Here is a 24,280-nt window from a genome sequence, read left to right as displayed (position 1 = left end):
CGTCAGGGCTCTGTACCCACCTGTGTGCAGGTTGCGGAAACCATTGGGTTGAAGGGTGGAGGCATCCGGGGTGGAGGCGCACGTTGGAACTTGGTTCCCCACCCCGTTCGCTCCCCCCTTTCCAGGTACCTAGCACGTACGGGTGCAGAGGTTTAAAGACCCCTGGGGGTCGCCCGTACGCCTTGGGTCGGGGGCTTTCAGCCCATGGGGAGGGTCAGGGGAAGGTCCCCATGCCCTTTCCCCCCCTTTTCCCTCCCCTACTCCCGGGCCCCTTGGGGGCCGTTGCTTCGGACCACCCCATGGTCATTCCGTCCCTACCTGCAGAGTCTGATCTTGTTTGTCTCGTTCTTAGACGGCTGCCTGAGGCGCCCCCGCCCCCCTCCAGTGGGATGGGGGATGGAGAAGAGAAGGTTGCCATGCCAGGGAGCGAAAACCAAAAACCAAAACGTTACGACTCTTAGCGGTGGATCACTTGGGACGTGCATCGATGAAGAACGCAGCTAGCTGCGAGAATTAATGTGAATTGCAGGACACATTGATCATCTACACTTTAAACGCACTTGCGGGCCAGGGTTCCTACCTGGGCTATGCCTGTGTGAGCATTGCTTGCCGATCAAACGCGTCCCGGGGTGTCTTGCGCAGCTGGGGTTTCCTCGAAGGGCTGTTCCTTGGGCCCTGTGTCCACGGAAGTGTAGATGACGGTGTCTGTGCTCCCCTTGAGAGAAGGGAGAGGCCCCGAAGCAATGGTTTTCTCTCTCAGGAGCTTCCTCATGCCGCATGCGGCCAACGGGAAAAGAGAGTTGTGGTCGTGGGGCCCATTGTGGTGACAGTGTCCCCTTCCCCACTCCGGCTCTGCCTGGGTTGTGGCTCGAGCCAAGGCTGAGTCATGGGCGGGGTCGTGCCACCGTGACACGTGCCCTGGTGGTGCCACTCGGGACTCCACAGTGTTCTCCCCAGCCGAGCGCTCCACAACCTGGGCTGTGGCTGCGCCGTGTCACGCGTTGACAGGCCCATTGGGTGTGTGAGTGTGTCTGGGGTGGGTTCGTGTGCTTTGTGGGGCTACGGCGTCATCGTGGCCCATGCATCCACCTGCCCCACCCAGAGACCACCACCAAACTCACACCCCCTCTGCTGGCAAAAGGCCACCCCTTCTCCTGCCAGCTTGAGCTCCTGTCCGTGAGACCCCCTCCTCGCCTCGCCCAGTCCTCAGGGTAAGGCAAGGCAGAGAGGGAGAGGCGGGACATATCGTGCATGGTGTCCCCCATGCGTGCAGGTAAAGGTTCCTCTCACCAGTCTCTTCTGGGGAAGCCGCTCTCTCCATGGAGTGTGTGTGCATGCGCCCCTTCCTAGACATGACCTCAGATCAGACCTGGCGACACGATGAATTTAAGCATACTAGCAGAGGAAAAAAAACTAACCAGGATTCCCTCAGTAACAGTGAGTGAACAGGGAAGAGCACAGCGCAGAATCCCCGCCCAGCTGTGGGGTGCGGGAAATGTGGCATACAGAAGGGCCACTCCCCAGCGCTATTGTATCAATGTCATTTCTAATGAGTTTTTTTTTTTTTAAACCAGGTCAGAAGGTCAAATCTTCAAAGTGCATGCAAGCTGCTCCTCCCCGGAGGTCCGGACTGTATGTTCAAGAGCATCTCGAGGAAGGCCTGCGGGGATGGTGCCTCCACATTCTGGAAGGTGTTCTGGACTCTGCCAAACAGGATGACGTATTTTGCCTCCAGCCAGATGAACACGAAGTGGTTCTCATTGAACAGGATGGAGACTCTAGGGTGGTGACTGGCGAAGACGAAGATAGGTAAGTTAACAGTAATAGTTCCCATGCTATAGAAATACATGCTGCAGGTTGGGGCGGGGGAAATGTGGCACACAGAAGGCCCACTCCCCGGCGCTGCTGTATCAATGTCATTTCTAAGGAGGTTTTTTTTTTTTTAACTGATTTCTTGAACCCACGCCCTCACGCAGAACAGATGGAACAGGCTACTCCTCCAAAGCTGCAGCCCTGGACTCCCTGACGCAGGGCTGAGCAGGGCCCTGCCAGCCATGGCCCTGGCTCTCCTCAGTCCCGTGTTCTTGCTGCTGCTGCTGCTGCTGCTGCTGCTGCTCCCAGATCATCTGCTCATCAATCAAGTGGACCATGCTGGAGAGCTCGTTGAAGTTGTGGACGATCTCACCATCTGGCAGGTGGATTTGGCGCATGAGGTGGATCTCTACCTTAGTGTTCATGCACTGTCCCGTGATGGGGGTGACCGTGGCATACTTCCTGCTCTTTTGGCTCCAGTAACTTGGCAGCTGCCATTTTGTTTCTTAAATATTATTGATTGATTTTTTAATAGAGTGGAAGGGAGAGGGATAGAAAATTAGAAACCTCAAAGATAGAGAAACCTCAATCAGCTGCCTCGCGCACCCCTCCTACTGGGGATGTGCCCACAACCAAGGTATATGCCCTTGACTGGAATCGAACCTGGGACCCTTCAGTCCGCAGGATGGTGCTCTGTCCACTGAGCCAAACCAGTTAGGGCGGCAGCCGCCATTTTGAAACGGCAAAGGTCAATCCCTCTCTTTTATACTCTCCTCGCCACCACAAATCCGGCATGTTAACTTCCCTGTTTGGATAGCACAAAATGCAAGTACAAAACATTGTACAAGTACACTTTTTACTATACGGAGGTGGATCAATACCTTTGTGTTTTTGGTGTGTGTGTGTGTGTGTGTGTGTGTGTGTGTGTGTTTTAAAATATATCTTTATTGATTTCAGAGAAGAAGGGAGAGGGAGAGAGCGATAGAACATCCACGATGAGAGAGAATCACTGGTCAGCTGCATCCTGCAAACCCACACTGGGGATCTAGCCCGCAACCCAGGCATGTGCCTTAGACCCAAATCGAACCCGGGAGGCTTCGCGGTCCACAGGCTAACACTCTAAGCACTGAGCGAAACCTGTTAGGGCCATTTTGCTGTTGTTTAAAAAGGAAGAGGGAGACGGAGAGGGAGAAAATTGATTTTCCACTTGTTTATTCATGTGTCCCTTACTTTTTTTTTTTTTTAATATACAACACTAGGAATGAGGGAATTTGTGGTCTCTACCCTGGGAACTTGGGCTGTGCCCTGAGGGCATTGGGAAAAGGAAAGTGACTTGGTACCAGGGCATTCACAAATCCAAAGGCATGTGATCCTAGAGGCATAGAAAGACAATAGGCTCAGATACCAGTAAGTTCAAAGATGATCTCTCTGAGGGAAGACACCCGGAACAGGGCGTGACTACCCACTCACTATACCCTGCATTCTACTTTAAAAAGTCTTTTTAATGTCAGAACATCCTGGTTGATCACTTTAGTAGTCTGAGTTTGCAAGGCCAAGCCTGGCTTTCCGGAAGTGGGTCAGGTTAGCATTCGGACCCTTTTTATCCACAAAACAAAGCTTCTTAGGTATTTACACGTTCCGCTTTATCTTATTGCATTACATTTCGTTTTATTAAGTGATGTCTCCCCCAAAACATTCAATTCCAAAAAAAAAAAAAAGAGAGAGAGAAAATGAATACGCCCGTGTTGTCCCTGGGGTTCTCGCCTCATTTAGGTTTTCAGTGGCAATGACGTTATAGTGACTCTGAGGTTACAATGGCTATGATATCACAATGGGTAGGAAGGCGCAATGGTTATGGCACTAGAGTGGCTAGGCCATTACTATGGATCCGATGTTTCATTGGCTATGGCATTACAGTAGCTATGGTATTGCAAGAGCCATGACCTTACAGTACATATGATGTGCTAGTGGCTATGACATCACAAATGGTGTGAAGTCACAATGGACAAGCCTTCACAATGACTATGATATCACAAGGGCTAAGATGTTCCAGTGGCTATGACGTCACAATTGCTACGACGTCACAATGGCTATGACAATACAGTGGGAATGACTTAGCTATGTCTATTGCATTGTAGTGCCTAAGATATTACATTGGCTGTGACATTATAGTGGCCAGGACGTCACAGTTGCTGTAACGTCATGATGGCAATGACATCGCAATTAATATGAAGTCACAAATGACATGACTTCACAATGACTATGATAACACAAGGGCTATGATGTTACAGTGGCTATGATGTCACAATGGCTATGAGGACACCATGGCTATAATGGTACAATGTCTGTGATATTATTGTGACTATGACTTTACAAAGGCTATGACATTATAGTGGTGTTGATGTCATAGTAGCTATGACGTTACCATGGCTCTGATGTTTTCATGGCCATGATGACGATGGCTATGATTACAATGACTATGCCGACACAGTGGCTAGGCTATTACAAATGCGATGACTGTACAATGTATATGATATTACGAAGGTAACGACGTTTCCATGGCTATGACATTAATGTGGCCATGAGGTTTCAATGGCTATGACGTGACAATGGCTATTACAGGACAGTGGAAATGACTATACTATCTCTATGACATTGTGGTACCTAACACGTTACGATGGCTGTCACATTATAGTGGCTAGGCCATCACGATGTCTATGACATCATGATGGTTATGAAGTCAATGGCAATGCCAAAACAATGTCTATGAAACTACAGTGGCTTTGACCTTACAATATATATGATGTTATAGTCGCTGTGATGTCACAACGACTATGCCATCACAATGGCTATGACATCACAATGGCTATGACATCACAGTTTCTATGACATCATAGTGGCTATGACGTTCCAATGGCTATGACATCAAAATGGCTATGATGTTAAATTTTCAATGACTTAAATATGTCTGTGTCATTACGGTGCCTGTGACGTTACAACGGCTGTGACATTATCGTGGCTATGACGATGCAATTCCTGTGGCATTGTAGTTGCTATGACTTTCCAATGGCTATGACATTAAAGTGGGTATGACGTCACAATGGCTACGTCATCACTATGGCTATGACTTGATAATGGCCATGACATCACAATTGCTACGAAGTCACACTTGATATGACTTCACATTTATGTGATGTCACAACAACTATGATGTTAAAATAGCTATTTCACAATTGCTACAACGTCACAATTCCTATGGCATTGCAATGGCTGTGATATTATCATGACTATGACGTTATAAAAGCTATGACATTGTAGTGGGTAGGACGTAACAGTGGCTATGAAGTTACAATGGCTCTGATGTTATGATGGCTATGACGTGACGATGGCTATATTGAAAATGGCTACGCCGACACAATGGCTATGATATTACAAATATCATTACTTTCCAATGTCTATGACCTTACAAATGCTACGCCGTCTCAATGGCTGTGACGTTATTGTGGCTATGAGGTTACAATGCCTATGATATCACAATGGGTATGAAGGCACAATGGTTACAGCACTAGAGTGGCTAGGCCATTACTATGGATCCGATATTTCATTGGCTATGACATTACAGTAGCTATGATATTGCAAGAGCCATGACTTTACAGTAGATACGATGTGCTAGTGGCTATGACATCACAAATGGTGTGAAGTCACAAGTGACAAGCCTTCACAATCACTATGATATCACAAGGGCTACGATGTTCCAGTGGCTATGACGTCACAATGGCTACATCACAATGGCTATGACAATACAGTGGGAATGACTTTGCTATGTCTATTGCATTGTAGTGCCTAAGATATTACATTGGCTGTGACATTATAGTGGCCAGGACGTCACAGTTGCTGTAACGTCATGATGGCAATGACATCGCAATTAATATGAAGTCACAAATGACATGACTTCACAATGACTATGATAACACAAGGGCTATGATGTTACAGTGGCTATGATGTCACAATGGCTATGAGGACACCATGGCTATAACGGTACAATGTCTGTGATATTATTGTGACTATGACTTTACAAAGGCTATGACATTATAGTGGTGTTGATGTCATAGTAGCTATGACGTTACCATGGCTCTGATGTTTTCATGGCCATGATGACGATGGCTATGATGACAATGAGTATGCTGACACAATGGCTAGGATATTACAAATGCGATGACTTTACAATGTATATGATATTACGAAGGTTACGACGTTTCAATGGCAATGACATTAATGTGGCTATGAGGTTTCAATGGCTATGACGTCACAATGCCTATGACATAACAATGGCTATGACGTCAAAATGGCTATTACAGGACAGTGGAAATGACTATACTATCTCTATGACATTGTGGTGCCTATCAAGGTACGGTGGCTGTGACATTATAGTGGCTATGCCATCACAATGTCTATGACATCATGTTGGTTATGAAGTCAACGGCAATGACATAACAATGTCTATGAAACTACAGTGGCTTTGACCTTACAATACATATGACGTTATAGTCGCTGTGATGTCACAATAGCTATGCCATCACAATGGCTATGCCATCACAATGGCTATGACATCACAATTTCTATGACATCATAGTGGCTATGACGTTCCAATGGCTATGACATCAAAATGGCTATGACGTTAAATTTGCAATGACTTAAATATGTCTGTGTCATTACGGTGCCTGTGACGTTACAATGGCTGTGACATTATCGTGGCTATGACGATGCAATTCCTGTGGCATTGTAGTAGCTATGACTTTTCAATGGCTATGACATTAAAGTGGGTATGACGTCACAATGGCTACGTCATCACTATGGCTATGACTTGATAATGGCCATGACAACACTATTGCTACGAAGTCACACTTGATATGACTTCACATTTATGTGATGTCACAACAGCTATGATGTTAAAATGGCTATGTCACAATTGCTACAACGTCACAATTCCTATGGCGTTGCAATGGCTGTGATATTATCATGACTATGACGTTATAAAAGCTATCACATTGTAGTGGGTAGGATGTCCCAGTGGCTATGAAGTTACAATGGCTCTGATGTTATGATGGCTATGACGTGACGATGGCTATATTGAAAATGGCTACGCCGACACAATGGCTATGATATTACAAATATTATTACTTTCCAATGTCTATGACCTTACAAATGCTACGCCGTCTCAATGGCTGTGATGTTATTGTGGCTATGAGGATACAATGGCTATGATATCACAATGGGTATGAAGGCACAATGGTTATGGCACTAGAGTGGCTAGGCCATTACTATGGATCCGATGTTTCATTGGCTATGACATTACAATAGCTATGATATTGCAAGAGCCATGACTTTACAGTAGATACGATGTGCTAGTGGCTATGACATCACAAATGGTGTGAAGTCACAAGTGACAAGCCTTCACAATCACTATGATATCACAAGGGCTATGATGTTCCAGTGGCTATGACGTCACAATGGCTACATCACAATGGCTATGACAATACAGTGGGAATGACTTTGCTATGTCTATTGCATTGTAGTGCCTAAGATATTACATTGGCTGTGACATAATAGTGGCCAGGACGTCACAGTTGCTCTAACGTCATGATGGCAATGACATCGCAATTGCTATGAAGTCCAAAATGCCATGACTCCACAATGACTATATCACAAGCGCTATGATGTTACAGTGGCTATGATGTCACAATGGCTATGAGGACACAATGGCTATAACGGTACAATGTCTGTGATATTATTGTGAGTATGACTTTACAAAGGCTATGACATTATTGGGGTTATGATGTCATAGTAGCTATGACGTTACCACGGCTCTGATGTTTTCATGGCCATGATGACGATGGCTATGATGACAATGAGTATGCCGACACAATGGCTAGGATATTACAAATGCGATGACTTTACAATGTAGATGATATTACGAAGGTTACGACGTTACAATGGCTATGACATTAATGTGGCCATGAGGTGTCAATGACTATGACGTCACAATGCCTATGACATAACAATGGCTATGACCTCACAATGGCTATTATAGGACAGTGGAAATGACTATACTATCTCTATGACATTGTGGTTCCTATGACTTTACGATGGCTGTCACATTTTAGTGGCTATGCCATCACAATGTCTATGCCATCATGATGGCTATGAAGTCAATGGCAATGCCATAACAATGTCTATGAATCTACAGTGGCTTTGACCTTACAATATATATGATGTTATAGTCGCTGTGATGTCACAATGGCTATGCCATTACAATGGCTATGCCATCATAATGGCTATGACATCACAGTTTCTATGACATCATAGTGGCTATGACGTTCCAATGGCTATGACATCAAAATGGCGATGACGTTAAATTTGCAATGACTTAAATATGTCTTTGTCATTACGGTGCCTGTGATGTTACAATGGCTGTGACATTATCGTGGCTACGACGATGCAATTCCTGTGGCATTGTACTAGCTATGACTTTTCAATGGCTATGACATTAAAGTGGGTATGACGTCACAATGGCTACGTCATCACTATGGCTATGACTTGATAATGGCCATGACATCACAATTGCTACGAAGTCACACTTGATCTGACTTCACATTTATGTGATGTCACAACAGCTATGATGTTAAAATGGCTATGTCACAATTGCTACAACGTCACAATTCCTATGGCGTTGCAATGGCTGTGATATTATCATGACTATGACGTTATAAAAGCTATGACATTGTAGTGGGTAGGACGTCCCAGTGTCTATGAAGTTACAATGGATCTGATGTTATGATGGCTATGACGTGACGATGGCTATATTGAAAATGGCTACGCCGACAAAATGGCTATGATATTACAAATAGTATTAATTTCCAATGTCTATGACCTTACAAATGCTACGCCGTCTTATTGTGGCTATGAGGATACAATGGCTATGATATCACAATGGGTATGAAGGCACAATGGTCATGGCACTAGAGTGGATAGGCCATTACTATGGATCCGATGTTTCATTGGCTATGACATTACAGTAGCTATGATATTGCAAGAGCCATGACTTTACAGTAGATATGATGTGCTAGTGGCTATGACATCACAAATGGTGTGAAGTCACAATTGACAAGCCTTCACAATGACTATGATATCACAAGGGCTACGATGTTCCAATTGCTATGACGTCACAATGGCTACGACGTCACAATGGCTATGACAATAGAGTGGGAATGACTTTGCCATGTCTATTGCATTGTAGTGCCTAAGATATTACATTGGCTGTGACATTATAGTGGCCAGGACGTCACAGTCGCTGTAACATCATGATGGCAATGACATCGCAATTGCTAGGAAGTCCCAAATGACATGACTTCACAATGACTATGATATCACAAGGGCTATGATGTTACAGTGGCTATGATGTCACAATGTCTGTGAGGACACAATGGCTAAAACGGTACCATGTCAGTGATATTATTGTGACTAGGACTTTACAAAGGCTATGACATTATTGTGGTTATGATGTCATAGTAGCTATGACGTCACCACGGCTCTCATGTTTTCATGGCCATGATGACGATGGCCATGATGACAATGAGTATGCCGACACAATGGCTAGGATAATACATATGTGATGACTTTACAATGTATATGATATTACGAAGGTTACGACGTTTCAATGGCTATGACGTTAATGTGGCCATGAGGTTTCAATGGCTACAACGTCACAATGCCTATGACATAACAATGGCTATGAAGTCACAATGGCTATTACAGGACAGTGGAAATGACTATACTATCTCTATGACATCGTGGTGCCTATCACGTTACGATGGCAGTGACATTATAGTGGCTATGCCATCACAATGTCTATGACATCACGATGGTTATGAAGTCAACGGCGATGACATAACAATGTCTATGACACTAAAGTGGCTTTGACCTTACAATATATATGATGTTATAGTCGCTGTGATGTCACAAGGGCTATGCCATCACAATGGCTATGACATCACAATGGCTATGACATCACAGTTTCTATGACATCATAGTGGCTACATCATCACTATGGCTGTGACTTGATAATGGCCATGACATCACAATTGCTACGAAGTCACACTTGATCTGACTTCACATTTATGTGATGTCACAACAGCTATGATGTTAAAATTGCTATGTCACAATTGCTACAACGTCACAATTCCTATGGCGTTGCAATGGCTGTGATATTATCATGACTATGACGTTATAAAAGCTATGACATTATTGTGGGTAGGACGTCCCAGTGTCTATGAAGTTACAATGGCTCTGACGTTATGATGGCTACGACGTGACGATGGCTATATTGAAAATGGCTACGCCGACACAATGGCTATGATATTACAAATATTATTACTTTCCAATGTCTATGACCTTACAAATGCTACGGCGTCTCAATGGCTGTGACGTGATAGTGGCTATGAGGTTACAATGGCCATGATATCACAATGGGTATGAAAGCACAATGGTTATGGCCCTAGAGTGGCAAGGCCATTACTGTGGATCCGATATTTCATTGGCCATGACAATACGATGGCTGTGACATTATAGCGGCTATGCCATCACAATGTCTATGACATCATGTTGGTTATGAAGTCAACGGCAATGACATAACAATGCCTATGAAACTACAGTGGCTTTGACCTTACAATATATATGAAGTTATAGTCGCTGTAATGTCACAATGGCTATGCCATCACAATGGCTATGACATCACAGATTCTATGACAACGTAGTGGCTATGACGTTCCAATGGCCATGAGATCACAGTGGCTATCTAGTTACAATGGCTATGCCATCAGATTGGCCATGACTTTATAGTGACTCTGACGTTACAATGGCTAAGACAACCCAATGGCTATGACATCAAAATGGCTATGATGTTAAATTTGCAATGACTTAAATATGTCTGTGTCATTACGGTGCCTGTGACGTTACAATGGCTGTGACATTATCGTAGCTATGACGATGCAATTCCTGTTGCAGTGTAGTAGCTATGACTTTTTAATGGCTATGAAATTAAAGTGGGTATGACATCACAATGGCTACGTCATCACTATGGCTATGACTTGATAATGGCCATGACATCACAATTGCTATAAAGTCACACTTGATATGACTTCACATTTATGTGATGTAACAACAGCTATCATGTTAAAATTGCTATGTCACAATTGCTACAACGTCACATTTGCTATGACGTTGCAATGGCTGTGATATTATCATGAGTATGACGTTATAAAAGCTATGAGATTATAGTGGGTAGGACGTCCCAGTGGCTATGAAGTTACAATGGCTCTGATGTTATGATGGCTATGACGTGACGATGGCTATATTGAAAATGGCTACACAGACACAAGGGCTATGATATTACAAATATTATTACTTTCCAATGTCTATGACCTTACAAATGCTACAACATCTCAATGGCTGTGACATTAATATGGCTATGAGGTTACAGTGGCTATGTGGGTACCATGCCTATGACATTACAATGACAATGACGTCACAATTGTTATTACACAGCAGTGCCTATGACAATTCAACTGCTATGACATCAAAATCGCAATGATACTAAAAAGGCTATGATGATACAGTGGCTATGTCTTCACAACGGCTATTAGAAATGACATTTCAATGTCTACGAAACTACAGTGGCGATGATATTATAATATATATGGTAATATAGTCGCTGTGATGTCACAATGTCTATGCCATCACAGGGGAAATGCCATCGCAATGGCTCCGACATTGCAGTGGCGATGACGTAACAAAATCTATAACTTCATAATGGCTATGACGTTTGAATGGCTATGATGTGGAAATGGCTATAACTTTAAATTTGCAGTGACTTAACTATGCCTATGTCATTATGGTGCCAATTATGTTACAATGGCTGTGACAGTATAGTGGTTATGACCTCACAATGGCTACAATTATATGATGGATATGATGTCAGAGAGGCAATGACGTCACAATGTCTTTCACATTAATGTAGCTATGACGGTACAATGCCTGGAGCATTATAGCAGCTACGCCGTCTCAATGGCTGTGACATTAAAGTGGCTATGAGGTTACAATGGCTATGATATCATAATGGGTATGAAGGCACAATGGTTATGGCACGAGAGTGGCTAGGCCATTACTATGGATCCGATGTTTCATTGGCTATGACATTACAGTAGCTATGATATTGCAAGAGCCATGACTTTACAATAGATATGATGTGCTAGTGGCTATGACATCACAAATGGTATGCAGTCATAATTGATAAGCCTTCACAATGACTATGATATCACAAGGGCTATGATGTTCCAATTCCTATGACGTCACAATTGCTACGACGTCACAATGGCTATGACAATACAGTGGGAATGACTTTCCTATGTCTATTGCATTGTATTGCCTATGATATTACATTGGCTGTGACATTATAGTGGCCAGGACGTCACAGTTGCTGTAACGTCATGATGGCAATGACATCGCAATTGCTATGAAGTCACAATTGACATGACTTCACAATGTCTATGATATCACAAGGGCTATGATGGTACAGTGGCTATGATGTCACAATGGCTATGAGGACACAATGGCTATAAGGGTACAATGTCTGTGATATTATTGTGACTATGACTTTACAAAGGCTATGACATTATAGTGGTGTTGATGTCATAGTAGCTATGACGTTACCACGGCTCTGATGTTTTCATGGCCATGATGACGATGGCTATGATGACAATGAGTATGCCGACACAATGGCTAGGATATTACAAATGCGATGACTTTACAATGTATATGATATTACCACGGTGACAACGTTTCAATAGCGATGACATTAATGTGGCTATGAGGTTTCAATGGCTATGACGTCACAATGCCTATGACGTCACAATGGCTATTACAAGTGAGTGGAAATGACTATACTATCTCTATGACATCGTGGTGCCTATCACGTTACGATGGCTGTGACATTAGAGTGGCTATGCCATCACAATGTCTATGACATCATGATGGTTATGAAGTCAACGGCAATGTCATAACAATGTCTATGAAACTACAGTGGCTTTGACCTTACAATATATATGATGTTATAGTCGCTGTGATATCTCAATGGCTATGCCATCACTATGGCTATGACATCACAATGGCTATGACATCATAGTGGCTATGACGTTCCAATGGCCATGAGATCACAGTGGCTATCTAGTTATAATGGCTATGCCATCAGAGTGGCCATGACTTTATAGTGACTCTGACATTACAATGGCTAAGACATCACAATGGCTACGACATCAAAATGGCTATGATGTTAAATTTGCAATGACTTAAATATGTCTGTGTCATTACGGTGCCTGTGACTTTACAATGGCTGTGACATTATCGTGGCTATGACGATGCAATTCCTGTGGCATTGTTGTAGCTATGACTTTTAAATGGCTATGAAATTAAAGTGGGTATGACGTCACAATGGCTACGTCATCACTATGGCTATGAGTTGATAATGGCCATGACATCACAATTGCTATGAAGTCACACTTGATATGACTTCACATTTATGTGATGTCACAACAGCTATGATGTTAAAATTCCTATGTCTCAATTGCTACAACCTCCCAATTCCTATGGCGTTGCAATGGTTGTGATATTATCATGACTATGACATTATAAAAGCTGTGACATTATAGTGGGTAGGACGTCCCAGTGGCTATGAAGTTACAATGGCTCTGATGTTATGATGGCTGTGACATGACGATGGCTATATTGAAAATGACTATGCCGACACAATGGCTATGATATTACAAATATTATTACTTTCCAATATCCATGACCTTACAAATGCTATGACGTTTCAATGGCTGTGACATTAAAGTGGCTATGAGGTTACAGTGGCTATGACGGCACAATGCCTATGACATTACAATGGCTATGACGTCACAATTGTTATTACACTGCAGTGGCCATGACATTTCAACTGCTATGACATCACAATCGCAATGATGGTAAAATGGCTATGATATTACAATGGATAGGTCTTGAAAATGGCTATAAATTCACAATCTCTATGATGTTACAGTTGCTATGCAGTCACAATAGCTATGACAATACAGTGGCAATGACTCTCCTATATCGATGACATTATAGTGCCTATAGTATTACAATGGCTGTGACATTATAGTGGCTATGACGTCATATTGTCTATGGTGTCAGCATGGCAATGAAGGCAATGGAAATGACGTTTCAATGTCTATGAAACTACAGTGGCTATGATATTATAATATCTATGAAAATATAGTCGCTGTGATGTCACAATGGCTATGCCATCACAATGGCTATGACATTACAATGGCTATGATATCACAATGGCCATGATTTTGCAATAGCTATGACATTATAATGGCTATGACGTTACAATATCTATGACATCAAACTGGCTATGACATCACAGTTGCTATGAAGTCACAATTGATATGACTTCACAATGACTATGATACCACAAGGGCTTTGATGTTACAATGGCTATGACGTCACAACGGCTATGACAAGACAGTGGCAATGACTTTACTATGTCTATGACATTATAGTGCCCATCATGTTACAATGGCTGTGACATTATGGTGGCTATGACATCACAATATCTATGATGTCATGATGGCTAACTACAGTGGCTATGACATTACAATATATGTTGTGTTATACTCACTGTGATGTCACAATGACTATGCCATCACAATGGCTATGCCATTACAATGGCTATGATATCACAATGGCTATGACATCACAATGGCTATGACCTTTGAATGGCCATGACGTTAAAACATCTATGTTATTACATTTGCAGTGACCTAACTATGTCTATGTCATTATGGTGCCAATGTTTCTACAGTGGCTGTGACATTATAGTTGCTATGACCTCACAATGGCTACAATTTTATGTTGGATATGATGTCCAAAAAAAATGACGTTACAATGTCTATCACATTATTGTGGCTATGATGGTACAATGCCTGTGGCATTATAGTAGCTGTGACGTTTCATTGGCTGTGACATTAAAGTGGCTATGAGGTTACAATGGCTATGATGTCACAATGGCTATGAAGGCACAATGGCATGACACTAGAGTTGCTATTTCATTACTATGGATGCGATGTTACTCTGGCTAAGACATTACAATAGCTAAGATGTTACAATAGCTATGACTCTACAATAGATGTTATAGTGGCTATGATGTCACAATGTCTATGCCATTATGGCTATAACATTACAATGGCTATGACATAACAATTGCTATGAAGTCACAATTGATATAACTTCACAATGACCATGATACCACAAGGGCTATGATGTTACAACTGCTATGACGTGACAATGGCTATGACATCACAGAGGCTACAAAGTTACAATGGCTATGCCATCACAGTGGCTATGACGTTACAATTGTTCTGAGGTAATGATGGTTATGACATCTGACGATGCAATTCCTGTGGCATTGTAGTAGCTATGACTTTTCAATGGCGGTGACATTAAAGTGGGTATGACCATGATATCACAATGGCTATGTCATCACTATAGCTATGACCTTATAATGGCCATTACATAACAATGGATACGCCATCACAATGGCTATGACATTACAATGGCTATGACATCAAAATGGCTATGAATCGCCGTCACCCATTGGAGGTCAGGTTTAGTGTGGGGACACTCATACCCCAGGCTAGGCCCCCGCATGGGCCCGCCCTTCAGGTGGCATTCACCAAAAGCATCTCAAGGAAACATTCTCCTGAACCTGGCTGCGATGCCTGGCGTGCTTCACCGTCACCTCTTGTGCGGACTCCTCAGACCCAGGACCCATGAAGAGTGTTGGGGGGGGGAGGTTATTTTATTTTTTCTTTGCTCGTTTCTCGTCATTCATTGCAATTGATTCTATTTCTCGGCAATGAATGGTTACAAACTTCGGTCCCATTTGTATTTTTTTAATCAGTAGAATTTCTGGATTTTAAGGACTATTTCAGTGCTTATCGTTGCCTGTCACATATCTGTCTGTGCTTTCCATCCGTGGCAAACGGATGCCCTTAAACCTAATGAATTTACTAAAAAAAAAAAAAGAAAAAAAAAACTTAAAATGACCTTAACCACATGCTTCATTTAAGAATTGACATGTAAGTCTATAGAAGCCCTGTTCACTGTCTCTGCTATCCAAGTTGTCAACTGTCCTTGAATACATCTAGCAGTGATGGAGTGTGGTGTGAGGTAGAGCTTTACCTTGGGGGTGGTTTGGGGTGTGTGTGTGTGTGTGTGTGTGTGTGTGTATGTGTTTCTCTTGGTTTTTCAACCTCCACTGTAAGGAGAGGCTGTTCATTTGTCCTAAGTCAACAATCCAGGTAACCACACAACGAAAGTCTATGGGAGGCAAGCGAGAAATGTGAGAAAGGAATTCAAAACACTCAGTAAACCATAACATCGCAAGCACCCTTAACTGGCTATAAGCTCTTCCAGTATAAACAGATGACAAGATCCAATTGAAAGACAAAACAGAACCCTGAAGGTGTGGCTCAGTAGGTGAGAGGTCCTATCATGCAATGGAAAGCTGAGGGTTCCATTCGGGGTCACAAGGGAATCCTGGTCAACGGCACACGCGTGGTTGCACTGACCAGGTTCTATCCTGGCTCTGGGCAGGGTGCTTTGGTGGGAGGCAACCAACTCATGTTTCTCTCACATCACTGTTTCTCTCTCTCTCTCTCTCTCTCTCTCTCTCTCTCTCTCTCTCTCTCCTTCTGCTGAACGTGGCTGCGATGCCTGGTGTTGATTCCTCCAAAGGAGGCCACGAGGGAGGAGTGTGGGAAGGGGGAGACCGGAGACCCAAAAACACCGAACAAAGCAGGCCTTGGAGGTTATGGGAGGCAGAGGCTGAAGTTGAGGTGAATAAAATGTGTATGCTTTTGTATATTAGCTCTGAGAGCAGGATGCCAGAGGCCACCAGCAGCTGGTGGAGGCAGGCGAGGAGCTCCCCAGAGCCCCCAGATGGAAAGGGGTCCCACGGCCACCTTGATTTGTGACTCCTGGCATCTGGACTCTCAGGGGATTCCTCTCTGTTCTTGTAACCCCCTTCTTTGGTGGCAGAGGGACATGGTGACTCTAGGAATTGAATAGGATGCAGCCGCCTCCTCAGCCCCAGCTCCCATGCTGCACCCCAGTGTGAACCGGACTCCAGAGGACCCGGGCCCGCCAAGCGCTGCTGGATTGAGGAGCCTGCAGGCCCTGAAGACGGGATGGCGCCCAGCCTGCAAGGCCTCCCGGTGCCCTGGGCCGCAGTCGCGCTCACCTCAGTGCTGGTCGTGGCTGAAGGCTGTGCCCTGCCTAGCGTCAACACGGTCCTGGAGACCCAAAGCAAGCCCACATTGGTCCCACCAGTATCTCTGGTCCCTGAGGCGCGCTTGGGCTCTGGAGAGGGGGCGCACTCGCCCGTCGGCCTGGAACCCGGCACTCTCCTGGATGATGCTCCCACAGGAGCCATCACTATCCAGCAGGAATTCTGCAAGTCAACCCCACACATCGCCCTCCCAATAGAGGCCCCCCACCAGGACGAGGAGGTGTCGTCCTGGTTCCAGGCTCCCTTGATGCTCCCTGCAGGCTGGCTCACTGGAACCCGGTCAGGCAGCCCACTGCTCCCACACGGCCCCATCCAAGGGCCATGGCCTCCACCCCCGAGGCCTAGTCCAGAGAGAAACGCACCTGGGCCCCACTCCAACCTGAGCTTCAACCTGTGGGAGCCCTTCCCAAGCTCACCGCTCCAAACTCTACCTCTGTCCCCAAGCCCCAGTCCAGGTCCTCGGGTTCGCCGCCCCTGGCTGCATGCTCTGGGGCCTGCTCCAAAGGCCTGGAAATGCCTGTTTTAGGAATGAATGGGATGCAATCCCTCCTCAAGGGGCTGAGGACCAGGAGAAGGGATTCTGATAGCTGTTGTGAGTTTACCACACATGTGAAAACAATGAATAAAGACAGATGCTCTTTTGATGCAGGCTGCTTTGCAGAATTGTTGATCAATGGTCACCACCAGGTAAAGCACCGGCAAGTCCGTGCATGCATGGAGCTAAGCCAGGACGTCGTCTTGCACTGCTTACCGAGGGGGAGCTGGCAGGGTGCTGTGTCCAATGAGGGAGTTGAAAACAAACAAACAAACAAACAAAAATCTTAAAATAACCCTCCTTATAAAAACCTTCTTTAAAAAAAATAAACTCTTTAAAAAAAAAAAAAAAACCCTCCTTAGAAATGACATCAATCCAGCCTTTCAATGCCCAGAAGCTTAGGCAAGCCCAAGTGGCCTGGCCCGGACTTGGTCTCTAGGTAGGGGCTTGGCCAGCCATGCAGGGAGGGAGCGTGGCGGGGCGGGTGTTCACCAGATGACCCAGCTCAGGCGGGGCCGTCCCGCCCTGTGCTGGTCCAGAAGCGCCAATGCAAGCCACCCTCCTGCAGCCAGAGCCCTGTGCCTGGGCTTGACCTGAGCATGGAAGGACCAGCAAGGGGCACGCTAATATACAAAGCCATACACCTTTTATTCACATCAACTTCCGCCTCTGCCTCCCATGACCTCCAAGGCCAGCTACATTTGGTGTGTCTGCATCTCTGGGCTACCACCTTCTGCCCCCTCCCCACCCCCCCTCATCCCCCACCCACACCCAGCCCATTTCCTTCGAGGAATGAATGCCAGGCGAAGCCACGTTCAGCAGAACCTTTTATTTCAGTACTTTCGCAGGGCCTAACTTGGGGGCATGTGCGCCCAACAGGTGATGCTTTCACAGTTGTCACAGTCCAGGGGGCGGCTGATTGGTCGAGCAGCTGATTGAGCTCCTCCCACCAGGCTCTGGGGCTATAAAAATAAGCAGGGTCTTCTGTGCGGAGCTTCTCAGCCCTAGGCTCGTTGTCATGGTCGCCATCGCCTTCCTCGTTCTCCAAGGGAGCTTTCAGGGGAGAGGTCTCACCAAGACCGGGTCCTGGGTCATAGAAGCCGCTGAAGCACCTGGCTAGCACCTGGCTAGGCTGCTGATCAACTGAACGCCCATCTCCGGGCCATTTCGTCTTCGCCGGCTCTGTCCCTGCCTTTGGGAACGCCTGGAACGCCTGGAACGCCTGGGCTGGGGTCCCAGCAGAGGCACAGGAGGAGCTAGCCTTATCCCAAGATGATGAAGAGAACAGAAAGTCATCCTGAGCTGCCGCCAGAGGTCATCCAAAAGCCTCGCAGCCACCTGCACATGCACTTGCTGGAGTCTACGCAGGCTCTCCATGCACTGGGCCAAAGGAGGAAGGATGAGAAAGCTGGCTCGGACCCCAACATCTGGAGGCCGCACAGAAGTGACGGACGGCCGAGCTGAAGTGCTGCCTCGATCCCAGGCCGACTCCGCGCCCGCAATGGCCAACAAAGTGAACATGTCTGTGGACGACGTCACTCAGCTGAACCAGAGCCAGTGGGGAGGCTGCGGCGGGGCTGGCACCCCAACAAAGGCAGAGGAGAAGCTCGCTATTCCCAAGAGGAAGGGGAAGAGAAGTCATCCTGAGCTGCCGAAAGAGGCCATCTAAAGGCCTCGCAGCGGCCTCCAGAGGCACTTGCTGGAGTCTGTGCAGGTTTCCCATGCACTGCGCAAGAAGAGTGATGCGAAGGCAGACCCGTCTTCCTCTCAGGCCCTGGGAAAATCAAGTAATGCCAAAGGCCCCCCAGCCACGCCAGGTTTTCCAACAACCGCTGGATGCAAGCCGCATAAGGGGGCCATGTCTAATGGGGTTTATATGCTGCCGAGCTCGGCCAATGGAGGCGTGAAGCCAGTGGTGTCCAGCACACACCTGCTGGACTTTCTGGGGCAGCTGGAAGGTTACACACCTACCATCCCAGATCCAGTGACTCATTTCTACCTAAACCACGCTGGCTTAGAAGCTGCAGACCCTAGCATAGTTAGGCTCTTCTCCATAGCTGCCCAGAAATTCATCGCAGATATTGCCAACAATGCACTGCAGCTGTGCAAAACGAAGGGCACCGCCTCTCGTGGCTCCGGCAAGTACACTCGAACCATGGAGGACTTGGCCGCTGCCCTCAGCAAGTATGGCATCGATGTGAACACACCGCCCTATTTCACCTGAGCCACCCAACCTATATGTACTTGTCTGCCCCCTAATCCCCCACACCGGCCTGTTTTCATAATAAACTTTATTTGGGCAGAAATAAAATCGTCATTCCTGTCTAGTCTGTTCTGATTGGCTAGTTCCTTACACAACAGGGATTTTTAATTGGTTTGCAAGCCCATTTTCTAAGGCCCCTGTTGGCTTCGCCCCGCTGCTGGCGGCGCCATCCGGGGCCTGCTCCCAAGACCCTGAGAGGCCTGTTTTAGGGATGAACGGGCTGCAATCCCTCACTGATTACCAAGGGGGGAGCTGGCGGGGTCCTCTGGCCAATGAGGGAGTTTTTTTCTTTTTTTTTTTAAAACAACAAACATCAAAAAATAAATAAATAAAAACCTCCTTTAAAAAAAACCCCACCTTAAAAACAAACAAACAAATCAACAAAACCCCGTTTCTTAGAAATGACATCAATCGAGCCTTTCAATTCAATGCACAGACGCTTGGGCAAGCCCACGTGGCCTGGCCGGGACTTGGTCTCTGACCATCCATCCAGAGAGGGAGCATTGTGGGTTTTCGGGAGGTGGACCAGATGACCCAGCCAGGGCAAGGACGTCCCGCCCTGTGCTGGTCGAGAAGCGCCTAGGCAAGACGCCCTCCTGCAGCCAGAGCCCTGTGCCTGGACTTGACCTGAGCAGGGAAGGACAAGCAAGGGGCTCGCTAATATACAAAACCATACACATTTTATACACATCACCTTCAGCCTCTGCCTCCCATGACCTCCAAGGCCAGCTTCATTCGGTGTGTCTGCGTCTCCGGTCTACCCCCACCCACCACCCACCCACAACAACACCCCACCCTCTCCCGGCCCATTCGCTTCGAGGAATGAATGTCAGGCGCAGCCACGTTCAGCAGAATCTTTCCTTTCGATCCTTTGGGTGAATGCCACCTGAAGGGGCATGCCGTTCGGGGCCTCCCTTGGGGCATGTGCGCCCCCACCTGAAACATGAGGCCCAACCGGTGACGCTTTCACTCCTGGGGGTGGCTGATTGGTGGAGCCGGCGGGCAGCTGGTTTGGCTCCTCCCACCACACTCTGGAGCTATAAAAGAAAGCACAGTCTACTCTGCCAAGATTCTCAGCCCTAGGCTTGTTGTCTTGGTCATCCACCATGTTCACCAAGCAAGCCTTCAGGGGAGAGATCTCGCCAAGACCCGGTCCCTGGACATAGATGGCGCTGGAGTACCTGGCTAGAACCTGGCTAGGCCGCTGATCAAGTGGACTTGCCCCTCGCGCCAGACGGGTGTGGGCACCAGACGCTTCACCAAGCCCGCCCCCCCCCCCCAGTTGCAGACAGTGAGTGACACTCGCCCTCTGCCATTCTCCAGAAGCACCGCCCGCAGCGCCACTGGGATGTTAGGCAGCCACCTCCTCAGCCTCAGCTCCCATGCTGCACCCCAGTGTGAACCGGACTCCGGAGGACCCCGGCCCGCCGAGTGCTGCCAAATTGAGGAGCCCGCGGGGCCTGAAGATGGGATGGCGCCCAGCCTGCAAGGCCCCCCGGTGCCCTGGGCCGTAGACGCGCTCACCTCAGTGCTAGTCATGGCTGAAGGCTGTGCCCTGCCTAGCGTCAACACGGTGCTGGAGCCCAAACCCGAGCCCGAGCCCAGGTCGGTCCCGCCAGTGTCTCTGGTCCCTGAGGCGCGCTTGGGCTCTGGAGAGGGGGCGCACTCGCCCATCAGCCTGGAACCAAGCGCTCTCCTGGATCATGCTCCCACGGGAGCCGTCACCATCCAGCAGGAATTCTTCTGCTGGTTAGTCCCACACCGCCAAGCGCTGCTGAAATGATTGGTAGAATCAACATCATTAAATTGTCTCTACTGCCAAAGCAATCTATAAATTCAGCGCACTTCTCATTAAAATACCAAGGGCATATTTCACAGACCTAGAACCAACTCTTCAAAAATTCATCTGGAAGAAAAAACGACCCCGAATAGCTGCAGCGATCCTGAGAAAGAACAAAGTAGGTGGGATCTCAATGCCAGATATCAAGCTGTATTACAAAGCCACTGTTCTCAAAACTGCCTGGTACTGGCACAAGAACAGACATATAGATCAATGGAATAAGATAGACAGCCCAGAAATCATCCCCAACCAATACACTCAATTAATATTTGACAAAGGAGGCAAGAACATACAATGGAGTCAAGATAGTCTCTTCAATAAATGGTATTGGGAAAATTGGACAGATACATGCAAGAAAATGAAACTAGACCACCAACTTACACCATACACAAAAATAAACTCAAAATGGATATAGGACTTAAATATACAATGGGAAACCATAAAAATACTAGAGGAATCCGAAGGCAACAAAATCTCAGACATATGCCGAATCAATATCTTCACCGATACTGATCCTAGGGCATTGGAAACTAAAGAGAAAATAAACAAATGGGACTACATCAAAATAAAAATTTTCTTCACAGCTAAAGAAACCATCAACAAAACAACAAGAAAGCCCACTACATGGGAGAATATATTTGCTAACATTATATCTGATAAGCACCTATTCTCCAACATTTATAGGGAACTCATACAACTTAACAAAAGGAAGATAAACAATCCAATCAAAAAATGGGCAAAGGACCTAAATAGACACCTTTTAAAAGAGGACATTCAGAAAGACAAGAGACATATGAAAACATGCTCAAAGTCGCTAATCATCGGAGAGATGAAAATCAAAACAACAATGAGGTACCATCTCACACCTGTCAGAATGGCTATCATCAGCAAATCAACAAATGATAAGTGCTGGAGAGGATGTGGAGAAAAAGGAACACTTGTGCACTTCTGGTGGGAATGCAGACTGGTGCAGCCACTATGGAAGACAGTATGGAGTTTTCTCAAAAAACTGGAAATGCAACTCCAGTTTCACCCTGTGATCCCACTTCTAGGAATATATCCCAAGAAACCAGAAACACCAACCAGAAAGGATATATGAACCCATATGTTCATAGCAGCACAATTCACCATAGCTAAGGTCTGGAAACAGCCTAAGTGCCCATCAGTAGATGAATGGATTAGAAAACAGTGGTACATCTGCACGATGGAATACTATGCAGCTGTAAAAAAGAAGGAACTCTTACCTTTTGCAACAGCATGGATGGAACTGAAGAGCATTGTGCTAAGTGAAATAAGCCAGTCAATGAAGGAAAAATACCACATGATCTCACTCATTCATGGATAATAGAGTCCATTATAAACTTTTGAACAATAATAGGTACAGAGGCAGAGTTGCCTCGTACAGACTGTTAAACTACAGCAGGAAGGCGGGGGGGGGGGGGCAAAGGGGAGGGGGGGTAATAGATCAACCAAAGGACTTGTATGCATGCATATAAGCATAACCAATGGACATAAGACACTGGGAGGTAGGGGAGGCCAGGGCATTGTCAAGGAAATGGGCAAAAAACGGAGACATATGTAAGACACTTAGTAATAATTTAAGCAATAACAAAATTATTATTTAAAAAAGAAGAAAGAGACCTTCCTTAGTATAAGCCACTGAAGTTTTGGGAATGTTTGTTACTCACCATAACATCTAGCCCAGCGTTTCTCAACCTGTGGGTCATGACCATATTGGGGGCTTGAATGACATAATCATTTCACAGGGGTTGCTGAAGACCATCGGAAAACACATGTGTAATTACATATTGTTCTTGTGATGAATCACTATGCTTTAATTATATTCAATTTGTAACAATGAAAATACATCCTGCATATCAGATATTTACATGACGATTAATAACAGTAGCAAAATTATATTTATGAAGTAGCAACGAAAATTATTTTATGGTTGGGGGTCACCACAACATGAGGAACTCTATTAAAGGGTCACAGCATTAGGAAGGTTGAGAACCACTGATCTAGCTGGTCCTAATGTGTGTGCTTTAACAATTCTACTCTCCTGGAGGCAGCAGAGTCTAACATTTTAAGTCAGATCTCTGTTATTAGAAACACTTGGTTTTGCCTTCCAGCCCTGCCTTTATTTAACTCTACTATCAGGCAATTTACATAAAGCCTCTGAGCCTCAATTTGCTCTTCATAAAATCTCAGTTTGCAGAAAGGACTAAATGACATAATAATGCATGTAAAGCACTAAATTCCAGGTCTGGCACATGCAGTAAACATTTGGTAGCTATTAGCTCCATAGTTCCACAATGTGTACTGAATACAAACATTCTAACATTGTATGAAGGGTTAACCTTTTGTTCTTTGTAGTATTTC

The 24,280-nt window shown here is 45.6% G+C and overlaps 1 non-coding gene across 1 annotated transcript; it reads left to right on the top strand.

Moving 5' to 3' along the window:
• The first annotated feature begins 452 nt into the window (after positions 1-452).
• LOC138993603 (5.8S ribosomal RNA) lies at positions 453-605 on the top strand. Its single transcript, XR_011468318.1, has one exon. It is a non-coding gene; the product is annotated as a 5.8S ribosomal RNA (ribosomal RNA).
• Positions 606-24,280: the final 23,675 nt, after the last annotated feature.

Source organism: Myotis yumanensis, unplaced genomic scaffold (genome assembly GCF_028538775.1).
Source record: "Myotis yumanensis isolate MYYU_CA2020_CCGP unplaced genomic scaffold, mMyoYum1.0.hap1 SCAF_15, whole genome shotgun sequence".
In the NCBI taxonomy this organism is placed as follows: domain Eukaryota; kingdom Metazoa; phylum Chordata; class Mammalia; order Chiroptera; family Vespertilionidae; genus Myotis; species Myotis yumanensis.
The sequence above is the reverse complement of the archived record's forward strand: the minus strand, read 5'-3'. Positions and strand labels throughout refer to the sequence as shown.